The sequence below is a fragment of the Cebus imitator genome, unplaced genomic scaffold (genome assembly GCF_001604975.1).
Source record: "Cebus imitator isolate Cc_AM_T3 unplaced genomic scaffold, Cebus_imitator-1.0 Scaffold103, whole genome shotgun sequence".
Taxonomy (NCBI): domain Eukaryota; kingdom Metazoa; phylum Chordata; class Mammalia; order Primates; family Cebidae; genus Cebus; species Cebus imitator.
The window spans coordinates 3753271-3764845 of NW_016107418.1; positions in this window are offsets into that span (position 1 = coordinate 3753271).

Genomic DNA, 11575 nt, shown 5'->3' on the forward strand with positions numbered 1-11575 from the left:
AAAAAAAAAAAAAAAAAAAAAAAGCGTAACCATGCATTTCGTTTCTCTGAATGGCTTAGCAAAATCTGACACAGTCCTTGATTTGCATTTGCAGAGCAACGGTTGGCTGGGGAAGAAGTGGGCTGATTTCCCGAGAAGCTCAGGGTTTTCTAAAGGGGCCAGCAGTCCAATCACCACTTTCTCACATTTGAAATTAGAAAGGTCTGATTTGAAATTAGAAATATACAAAAGGGGGACTCAAATCTAGTAAGAGGGAAGTGAACAAGACCTTGAAATAGTTATCCTGCAGGAAGGGGATTCAAGTTTCATGTCCCAAGTTCATAACAAGGGCCAAAGAATTGGCAGTGGAATTGATTCCAGAGCATTAAGTATATGGCTGACCTTGGAAGTACCTCCGACCCCTGAAAGCCTTGCCAAGGGGCTGTGTCTTAGAGGGCAATGTCTGAGCATGGAAATGTAAACTACAAGGGGCTGGACACGGAGGAACATCCCAGAATGGATGGTCATTGCTGACTGCAGTGTACAGGACCACTCTTCAACACTGACATCACGTGGCAGCCACAAGGAACCACAGACTGGAGGGCTAGATGTCATTTTACTTGCCTGTTACCTAGAGTCCTCTTGGGGCTGACGAAAGATCCAGGATTCTTGGACAACTTGGGTGAAAGGCAGGGAATTTTGAGAGGGATAAGTTGGACTTTCTGCTCAAAGGGACTGAGATGGTTCAGCAATTAATTTCAAAAGACTATAGGCTGGGCACGGTGACTCATGCCTATAATCCCAGCACTTTGGGAGGCTGAGGTGGGTAGATCCCTTGAGGTCAGGAGTTCGAGACCAGCCTGGCCAGCATGGGGAAAGCCCGTCTCTACTAAAAATACAAAAAATTAGCTGATCGTGGTGGTGCATGCCTATAGTCCCAGCTACTCAGGAGGCTGCGGCAGGAGAATTGCTTGAGCCTGGGAGGTGGAGGTTGCAGCGAGCCAAGATTGTGCCATTGTACTGTACACTGGGCAACAGAGCAAGACTCTGTCTCAAGAAAAAAAAAAGTTGGTGCAAAAGTAGTTGTGGCTTTTATAGAAAAGATCTGACCATATTTTTACACTGGGTAGAGCAAGTCTTACAGTCTCCATTTAAATTTTGAACAGCTATTCCATGGCCCACTATAAACCTGCTAATATAATGTTTTAGAAGAATACTTACTGATATATACTATATAACATAATGGTAATTTTTTAAAGCAGAATTTAAAAACTATATGTATGTATGATTCATTTGTATTACATTTACCTATCAAAAATAGGACCATCTGAGGAACCGGAAATAAATGGAAACCTGAGGCTAAATGAGGTTTATGAGAGATAAACAGATTATTGATCAGCTGTCAGGTATGGTGGGTTTATTTTGTCCTATTCAATTGGCTCCAGGTAACCTTTATGACTACAGCTTCAATGCTGAGGCAGCCCCTCAGTGCCCCAAGTTATCTGCACAGTTGAGGGTGGAGGTGGGGGTGGGAGGAGGCATCCCGCCTGTTTCATTTCTTTAATTCCCGTTTTGGCTCATAAAACAGGATCTTCTCTGTACATTTGTACCACTCAGGGAAATATTATAAAGGGAGCTTCAGATGCCTCATCTCTTTTTTAACTCCTTGTCCTAGTCTGTTTTGTTACTCATAGCCGAATGCCTAAAGCTGGGTAATTTATAAAGAAAATCAATTTCTTTTTTACAGTCATGAAGGTTGAGAAGGTCAAGGTCAAGGGGCTGCATCTGGTGAGGGCCTTCCTGCTGGTGGGGATTCTCTGCCGAGTCCACAGGCAGCGCAAGCATCACAGGTGAGGGGCTGAGCAAGCTCACGTGCTAGTTCAGGTCTCTCTTTCACTTCTTGTAAAGCAACCAGTCCTATTACCACGATAACCCATTCCTTCCTGAAGGTAGAGCCCCATCATGATCCAGTCACCTCATGAAGGCCCCACCTCTCAATATTGCCCCTTTGGGGATTAAATTTCAATATGAGTTTTGGATGGGATGAACCCTCAAAGCATAGCACTCCCCTGCAAGGGAGAAGTAGTGATCTAACTGGTGAGGCCCTCTGTCTATTGGACCACAATGGCAGAGGTAAGTAAGATCACTATGCCAAAAAAGCAACACCAGCCCCAGCCCTCCTCTCCTATTTCTTGGATCTATTCGCCCTTAGGGATGCCCCTCCTGAGTTAGAGGACTTTCTCTCCCTGCTTCTAGGCCTGCTGGCAATCAGGACTTTCAGTTGGTGACTTTGGGAAAGGGAGAAGAAAGCTCCTAACTTACCCAGGGGCAGACTAGTTTTCATAACAGCTTCAGTTATAAAGCTGATGCTCTCTGGCCCCTGCAATTGTTTTCTGTTTGGTGGAACTTGGAAGCAGGGGCTGAGAGTGACTGCCATCCTGAAACTTCAGTTCCCTCGCTTATGAAGATGACTACACGGTCGTTTTTAACTAATGCAACATTTTCATCTTTGTAACCTGGCAGGTGATATATATAGACTAGAAAAACATTACCTGGCATGATTCATGTACATCCTGCTAACAGGCAGGGGAGTAGGGAGGGAGGGAAAGGAACAAGCTGACAGCTCACAGGCTCTTTGGCCCAATGATAGGTGGTGTCCAGTCTATGGCTTCCCTGTCCTTAGACCTGTTACCCCTCCCTCTCCTGCCCTGCTTGGTATCACTGTGGGCTTCAGGGACAGCTGCTGCCAGCCACGTTTGGCATGGGAGTTGCTGGTAGAAGATGAACAGAAGGAAGGCAGAAGCCAGGACATTCCTCCCCTCCCTCTGTGGTTTCTTTAGCCTTGGGTTCACCAGAAACACTTGGATGGAGTGGCTTCCCTCTGGTACTAAGCTCTCAGTAGCTTCCTGGTCCTTGTTGGTCTCTTAGCTCTTCCTTCACTTATGAAGCCAATTCCTAAATTTATTTTCCTCATTTTAAAGATTTGGAGATACTTTCATTTTCGCGGTTGGGCCTTGACACCTAATATCTGCTACGATCTGAATGTGTCTCTCAAAATTCACATGCTGGAAACTTAATCCCTATGCAACAGTGCTGGGAGGTGTTTGGGTCACAAGGGCTCTGCTCTTTGGAATAGATTAATACTGCTTTAAAAGGGCTTGACAGCAGCAATTGGATTCTTTTTTGCTCTTCCCTCTTCCACCATGGGAGGACTGAGCAAGAAGGCTCCTGCCAGATGACTGTGCCCTGATCTTGGACTACTCAGCCTCCAGAGCTGTGAGAAATAAGTTTATGTTCTTTATGAATTACCCAGTCTTAGGTATTCTGGTATAGCAGCACATCATGGACTAAGACATGATTAATCAAACACGTATTAGTTTGATTGTTGCCTTAAAGCCTGGGCATGGAGGTATTCCAATTGCTGAACTGAGGGCTGAGTATCAGATCTAGGAGGTGGCAGAGGAAGAGGCTGTGTGTATGCGTGTGTCCCAGATAAATATCAGCAAGAAAGCCATGGCATTGGTAAGATCATCCTGCATGACCATGGTCCTCTGCTCTTCCCTGTCACCACTCTATCTTTCCCTCAATCTGGAATATTAATGTCATGTTTTATTTCTCGAATGCCTTGCTCTAAGCTAGCTATTAATTAATTCCTCTGAAAATTTGCCTGATGACTACTTAAGAGTTGATCAGTTTCCAGGGTATTTTTATAGAGGAAAAAATAAAATAAAAGGTTTTATTTTATAGAAGAAACAAAATAAATGATTATTATTGTAACCTTTTTTGATTACAAGAGTAATATAGGCTCCTATAGACATTTTGAAGAAAAAATAAACTAAAAACCAATAATAATTCCAAACACTCAGAAGAAGCTCTCTTAACATTATGATGTATCAGTATGAAGTCTTTTTTAAATTGCCTATATGCACAAGCATGTGTGTGTGTGTGTGTGTGTGTGTGTGTGTGTGTGTGTGTCAGGGTGGATGGTATTTACAGCTAAGATTATATCTTATGTATGGTTCTGTACCCTATTTTATCATACAAGAATCAAAAGCTCTTTGAAGTAAAAAAGTCCCTACCTCCCACCCCAAAACATGAAATTAATTCAGTTTAACAATGTCCAGAGTGTTCTCTCCTATGTCTCCCTACTAAGTGCTGGTACAAGGAAGGATGCTTTGGAAATACACTGACAAACACCATATACGGACCCCAAAAGAGCGCTCTGTGTGTTTGAGTGTGCAAATCAAGCAAGAAACTGTAAACAGGTAGCATTGGGAGGAAGTGGCCAGTAGCAGAAGAGGACTGCGGGGGTGCCCACCCCATCCACCTGACCTTACCTGGCAGAGCAATGACGCATGCTCTCCCAGAAGGGACGGTGGTGTGGAAACCCCCACTTCAGTTCCCTCCTACACAGAATAAATTCTCCAACCAGAGGAGAAATGTCCTCAGTAATAAGTGTCTTTTGCTAAGAGCACATCCCCTGCACAATTTATTCTTAGGCTCTACCTAGCACCTGACCCATCTCATAGACAACAAGCATAGTATTGTGCAGCATGTCCATCCAGGTAGAATTCACAACTCCTTTGAGATTCTGGGGCTTCTGAATCCAGGAGTTATTAATCTCAGCCTTGTTTTGTTCTTTACTGAAAACATACAGCATTTTGGATGTGGCTACAGCATACAGTAATATATAGCAGGCAGAGGAGACACGAATAAAAGACTCTACCACCTTAACAAAGACGCCGGACGCTCCCCTCTTTCTGTTGAGCTTGCCTTGCCTGTGAAATGTTCCAGAGGAGAGGCTAGGGTGATGGCTCGGAAGATATTATGTTAATGAAAAGCAGGATAAATGCTCAAATGGTTTGCATAGAAGGAACCTGACCCAGCTGATATTTGAAGAGGAAGTCCTGGGGGAGGTACCCCACATAATGGGCCTTGCTTTTTCAGCCCTGGATCTGAAATAAGTGTCTGAGCCTAGAAAAACAAGTTCACAGTTTCTCTCTCACTCCGTGAATGCTCGTAAGGCTCCATACCAGTGTTTCCAATCAGAGCAATGATTCTGCAATTGTGTGTGTACTTGTACTAATGTTTGCTCTAGTAACACCCAATAATGGCTGGGCACTGCCCCAGGAGGCCAGGGACCGGGCCAGCTGCCCGTGCGTGCAGATAGATGTTCATGGTTCTGAGCTCAGCCTGCTTGGGACAATGTAGGAGAAAAGGGAGTCCTGAACCACTGTGATCTTGCACAATCATATTGAGGCTTTCTCCTGCTGAGAGTCATTCAAGTTGTCCAGTTCTAGGGAGAATTTCACCCTGCCCCAAGCCTGCTCTTCTTCATCCCCAGCTAACATCAGGGCTTGTGGCTCAGGACAAGGTCAGGTGGTGGTAATGCTGATGGAACTGAGGCAGGGCGTTCAGGTCTTGCCAACCTTATAGAGTACCCATGACCCCGGACCCTTTCCACCATTCTTCTATCCAGGGGAAATGCCACCTTACATGTGAGCGAATACAATTCAGAGTACTTACAGGAACAAACATGTTCTCATCCATAGCTCCCTTCAGACTGGATTTGGGGTAAGAGAAAAAAACGGTGGCAATGTTGCTGAAGACCTACTATGTGTTAGGTGCTGTGCTGGTGCTTTATTCTCTAAATCCTTCAAGCAATGCCTGGGCGCGGTGTTTTATGCTTGTAATCCCAGCACTTTGGGAGGCCAAGGAGGACAGATCACCTGAGGTCAGGAGTTCAAGAGCAGCCTGACCAACATGGTGAAACCCCAACTTTACTAAAAATACAAAAAATTAGCTGGGTGTGGTGGCGCATGCCTGTAATCCCAGCTACTAGAGAAGCTGAGGTAGGAGAATTGCTTGAACCCAGGAGGCAGAGGTTTCAGTGAGCCGAGATGGCGCCATTGCACTCCAGCCTGGGCGAGAGAACAAGACTCCATCTCTAAATAAATAAATTATTCAAGCAAACCTGCAAGATTGATACAATCTGTTCTTGGTGCAGGTGTCGACACGAAAGCTCAGAAAAGCTAAGAGCCTCACTCTTCCTTACCCTAAGGTCCACACCTGAGTCAACCTGGCTCCAGCCCCGTGCCCCTTCCAACATTTATTCTTTCATCACATTCATGTCTGTGGAGCGCCACCTATCTGTCAGGCATTCAGGACAGCCAGGGGTGAACTAAACATTGGGTTTGGAGTCCGCTGGCAGAAACGGGTCCCCCACAGAACTGGATGTATTATGAAAGGTCTAGGCTGTGCTGGGAGGAAGCACGAGGGGTCCTGCGAGAGGAGGCTGCGCTTGTGACTTAGATGGCACCCGGGGTTTGGACCGGACTGGCATGGGGAGCTAACTAGGTGAAGAGCTGTGGGAACAGCTTCCCAGGCCCAGGCCTCAGAGGAATGAGAGGACACTAGAGGCCTGGGACGGAGGGAGGCTGGTGAGTCTGCAAAGGGGGCACAGCCTGATGGCTTTTTAAAGATTTGCGCCTCATGCCACCCGCAGTCATACAGTCAGACTGGCATTTTTGCAAAGAACATTCTGAAACCACCCCAACCAACCACCCATCAATGGATGAACAGATAAACGAAATGTGGAATATGATTTAGCCTTAAAAGCAAAGGAAATTCTGTCACATGTTACGAATGGATGAACCCTGAGGACATCATGCTAAGCCAGTCACAAGAGGACAAACACTGCAAGATGGCACTTATGTGAGGTACCGGAGCAGTCAGGTTCCTCGAGACGGAAAATAGAATGGTGGTTTCCAGGGGCTGGGGAAGGCAGGAATGGGAGTGGCTGTTTAATGAGGACAGAGTTTCTGTTGGAGAAGATGAAACAGGTGCTGGAGATGGACCACGGTGCTGGTTGCACCACAATGTGAATGTTCTACTTCAAAATGGTAACATGGTAACTTTTACGTTTTGTGTATTTTACCACAATTTTTATAAACAAAGAACATTCTAGCTGGCAGGTGAAGAACACATTAGAAGCACGGTTAGATCGTGAAGAACAGAACCAGATATGACGCTTTCAGGAGTGCAGGTGAAAGACGATACTTCATTCATCTCCTCAGATAGGAATCTCCACCTAAAAATTCCTAGGGGGATGTTTTTTGTTTTCCAGAATGTCTGATTGGTGTTTGTTCCAGTGGAGGCTGCCTCTTTCAACCCTGAGCTCCTGTACAAACCCAGCAGAGGGCTGGAGCTCTGGAAAGTAGGGGCATCTATGCTTCCACGGCACGCAGTTGGCTGTCTTTACCTGTCAGGTGGGCTGGGGCTGAGCATGTATTTTTGTCACTGTAGGCCTTTGAGGATGAAAGCAAAAAACTGTGGCCAGGATCCCCAGTGAGTCACCTGCGACAAGTCGCTTCTATCATTTCAGGTTTCTGGCTATTTAAATATAAAAATGACTAAGTGATGCCAGTCGTGGGCGGGTACCTAGTTGTGGGCGCGTGGAAGATTTGGGTTCCGGAGCTTCACTAAATCTTCCTGGGTCTGCGTTCCAGGAGGAGGAGGCCCTTCCCAGGCAGCACCCTTTCCTCCTCCATGTCCCTGACCAAGGGCTGTGGCGTGTCCTGGTGGCCACGCTCTCCCTAGATGTTTTTGCTGGAGAGTTCCTGAGGCTGGTCCCCTGCCATGAGGCAGTAGGTAAGTGGAAGTAAATACTGTACCAGCTTAAAAATGCATATTAGAAGACTTGGTCTCGTGGAAGCATCATGTTCTGACTCATAAGCAAGTGTGCTTCTAGCCTTGGTAATTCCCTTCAGCCCTGCCCCTTTCTAATGAAATGACAGGCTGTCTCTATTTTTGAGACAAAGTCTCACTCTGTTGCCCAGCCTGGAATGCAGTGGCATGATCTCAGCTCACTGCAACCTCCACCTCCTGGGTTCAAGCAATTCTCCTGCCTCAGCTTCCCGAGTAGCTGGGATTACAGGTGCCCACCACCACACTTGGCTGATTTTAGTATATATATATATTTTTTAGTAGAGATGGGGTTTCACCATGTTGGCCAGACTGGTCTCGAACTCCTGACCTCAAGCGATCCACTCACCTAGATCTCCCAAAGTGCTGGGATTACAGGCATGAGCCACTGCACCCATAAGTCTATCTTTATCTCAGGGGTAGATGAAGCAGCAGGAAAGCTGAGTCCTCTTTGTTTCAGAAGCCAGGACATTTGTGTATCAAATGCCACAGTCATGAAAAACTCAGGCCTTAAACCCCAGACTTGGAAGAAAAGTGAGCAAAGCCAATAGTCCATGCTGTACAGGAGATAATGATGCATTTTGCTCAGGAAAGATGAGAGTCTGAGAGTTTGAGTCCTTCACCAGCCAGTTCTGGCCACTGGCAAGTTGTGTCACCTGTCTAGGCCTGTTTCTTCAACTGTACAAAAATTCAGAAGGTCATGTACTACAGGGAACACACACTACCCCCCAGATCTAGGGGGTCACAAGACTTTACCAAATCTAGGGGATCATACACTACCTGTGCAAGCCAGATGGTTGTCCATGGACCCTGAAGTTGGAAAATCCTCAGTTGAATCATTCTTTCCAGTTCTGATATTCTGAGTCTGTTCCCAAAATGTCTGCACTTCCTGCAAATTGGAGCCCAATTCTTGCCTCCACACGGATGCTACCTTTGCTGGAAGGGCAGTGTGGGGTAGTAGGAATGACGCAGCATCAGGGGTCAGACAGAGGCAGGTTTAGAAATATGAGCCAATCATACGTTAGCTTTGTGACATCAGGCAAGCTATATCACATCTCTGAGCCCTGATTCCTCATCCGAAAAATCAAGATAAACAACATCTTTCGGGGCTATCTTCAGGATAAGAAATAAAATGGAAACTACCCAGCACAATGTCGGACACACACAGACGGTAGCGTTACGGCATGTTGGTTAAATCCACTTCCATCACTGCCAGCTGTGAGATGACTGGCAAGCACTAAATAAAAGTTAATATTCACTGTTATTAAGGCAGGGTTCTGGTTCTGTGCACAGGTTAAGAGGGGCTTCTTATTTTCAAGTGGGTTTTGAGGACAGCAGCCATAAATCAAAGTGCATTATGGTGCTCCAAGTTGACAAATAGGGCAGGGGAGACATAATCTAAAGAGCAGATGTCACCAGTAGTAGCCACTGTATGCAGGCAAGCCTTCTTCAGCAAGCCCAAAACTTCCTTCCAGGCCGATAATCTCAGTGTCTTCTTTTGGGAAATAATTGTTTCAGCTCTTGAGTTCTGTGCCCACAAAGCCACTTGAGAAGAAGCATCTAGTTTCCTGTAAAAAAAGCCCAGGTTAAAACCTGGGACTTGCTCACCCACCATGTGGCCATCCACAGGGGCTGGGTTGCTACAGGAACAGCGGGTGGTTAATGCTATCTCATCATCGGGGCCTATGTGGATAGGTGCTCCAAGGTGCTCCAGGTGCACACCACAGAGGGGTGCTGCTCCAGCCAACCCCCAAAGGCCTCTGCTGGTAACCCATCAAACCAATCTGGTTGAACTTTTATTTGACAAACCTGTGAGTTTTTCACTTGCCACGGACTCCCAGGTTGAAGATCACACAACCTGAGCATGCCCAGATGAACCAAGCATGTAACCACTGGTGGGACCTAAGTGCTTAAGGAGCTGGGATTGAGTTAAGATGCAAACATTGCATGTCAGGATCCAATCAGATCATGCCTCCTGGCATCACCTCATTGCAAGATCCAATCACATCACACTTCATTACCCTGTGCTTATAAAACCCAACGCAGCCCCCAGCTCAAGGAGACAGATTTGAGTGTAGCCCTCTGTCTCCTTGCCAGTCAACTCACACTAAACCTTTCTCACTACCAAAACCCAGTGCTTCCGTGTTTGGCTTTCCATTGCACATAGGCAAATAGACCCAATTTGGTTTGGTGACGTGCTTTGCTCTCAACGAGCAGTGCCCAGGCCTGGGCCAGCCTCCCAGGTGAGTCCTCAGCAGAGTTGCTTACCCTTTAACACAGATTCTGACTTTGTAGGTTTGGGGTTGCAGAGCCTGAGAGTCTGCAGTTCTCATGAGCTTATAACGGCTGCCCGTGGACCCAGAGTCCTCACTGCGGAGATGGCTCTTCCTTGGATGATGAGTCCCAGTCAATCCAGACAGAGTGGATGCCCTGGAGCTGCCTTGGCCTTGCTGCAGAGGCCATGGGGTCTGCACATTAGTACTAGCATACTGGGTATTCTCAATCAAAAAAAGAGAAAGGAGGTGAGGCACCGATGGCTCACACCTATAATCCCAGCACTTTCGGAGGCTGAGGTGGGAGGATCACTTGAGGCCAGTAGTTCAAGACCAGCCTGAGCAACATAGGGAGATCCCCATTTCTCCAAAAAGCAAAAAATTAGCCAGTCATGGTGGCATGCCCCTGTGGTCCCAGCTACTCAGGAGGCTGAGGTCGGAGGATCACTTGAGCCCAGGAGGTCAAGGCTGCAGTGCCATGACTGCACCATTGCACTCCAACCTGAGTGACATAGTGACATCCTGTCTCAAAAAAAAAAGAAAGAAAGAAAAAAGAAAAGAAAAGAAAAATAAATCTCAAAGGATTTAAGGAAATTTATGTGTTTTAAAGGATAAAATAAAGCAATTTTGGAGGAAGTTCTACCTTCTAAGCATCTTTAAAGGTAACCCATTCAACTATTTAAAAAACAGAATCCCATCCATTTCTGGTCTTTTTTTGTTGCCCCCCCCCCAGGAGAAGAAACTGGAAGAGCAGAATCCTGGCCCCCTTTTCCAGTTCTCCTGCGGTGCTTCCATCACACTGAGGGTGATGAACAATCTGTATCCAGACCACTCCCAGTCCTTGGTTAGCAGCAGGGTTAGTAGTGGGCTGAATTCAGACCTGTGTGATTCCATAGAGTGGGCCTTCCTTCCTTCTAAGGCCAACTGTCTTGTCTTCTTTTCTGCAGCCTTTACTTGTTTTGTTTTGTTTGTTTGTCAGAGACAGGATTGTTCTGTCACCCAGGCTGAAACGCAGTGGTACAATCACAGCTCACATTGCAGCCTTGACCTCCGGGGCTCAAGTGATCCTCCCACCTCAGCCTCCCAAATAGCTGGTCCACAGGCACATGTCACCATGCCTCGCTAATTTTTAAAAATTATTTGTAGAGATAGAGTATCCCTATGTTGCCCAGGCTGGTCTCAAGCTCCTGCCCACAAGCAATTCTTCCCCTCAGCCTCCCAAAGTGCTGGGAATACATATGTGGGCCACAGTGCTCAGCTTGCAATGTTTACTCTTTTGTTGATTAATTATTTTGAAAACTTGGCATGTAATACATATATAAAAACAAATAACAGGCCAGGTGCAGTGGCTCACACCTGTAATCCTAGCACTTCGGGAGGCCAAGGCAGGTGGATCACTTGAAGTCAGAAGTTCAAGATCAGCCTGACCACCATTACGAAACCCCGTCTCTACTAAAGATACAAAAATTAGCTGGGTGTGGTGGCACATGCCTGTAATCCAGCTACTCGGGATGCTAAGGCACGAAAATCACTTGAACCTGGAAAGAAGAGATTGCGGGGAGCCGAGATCACACCACCATCTAGCCTGGGAGACAGACTGAGACTCAGTCTCAAAAAAA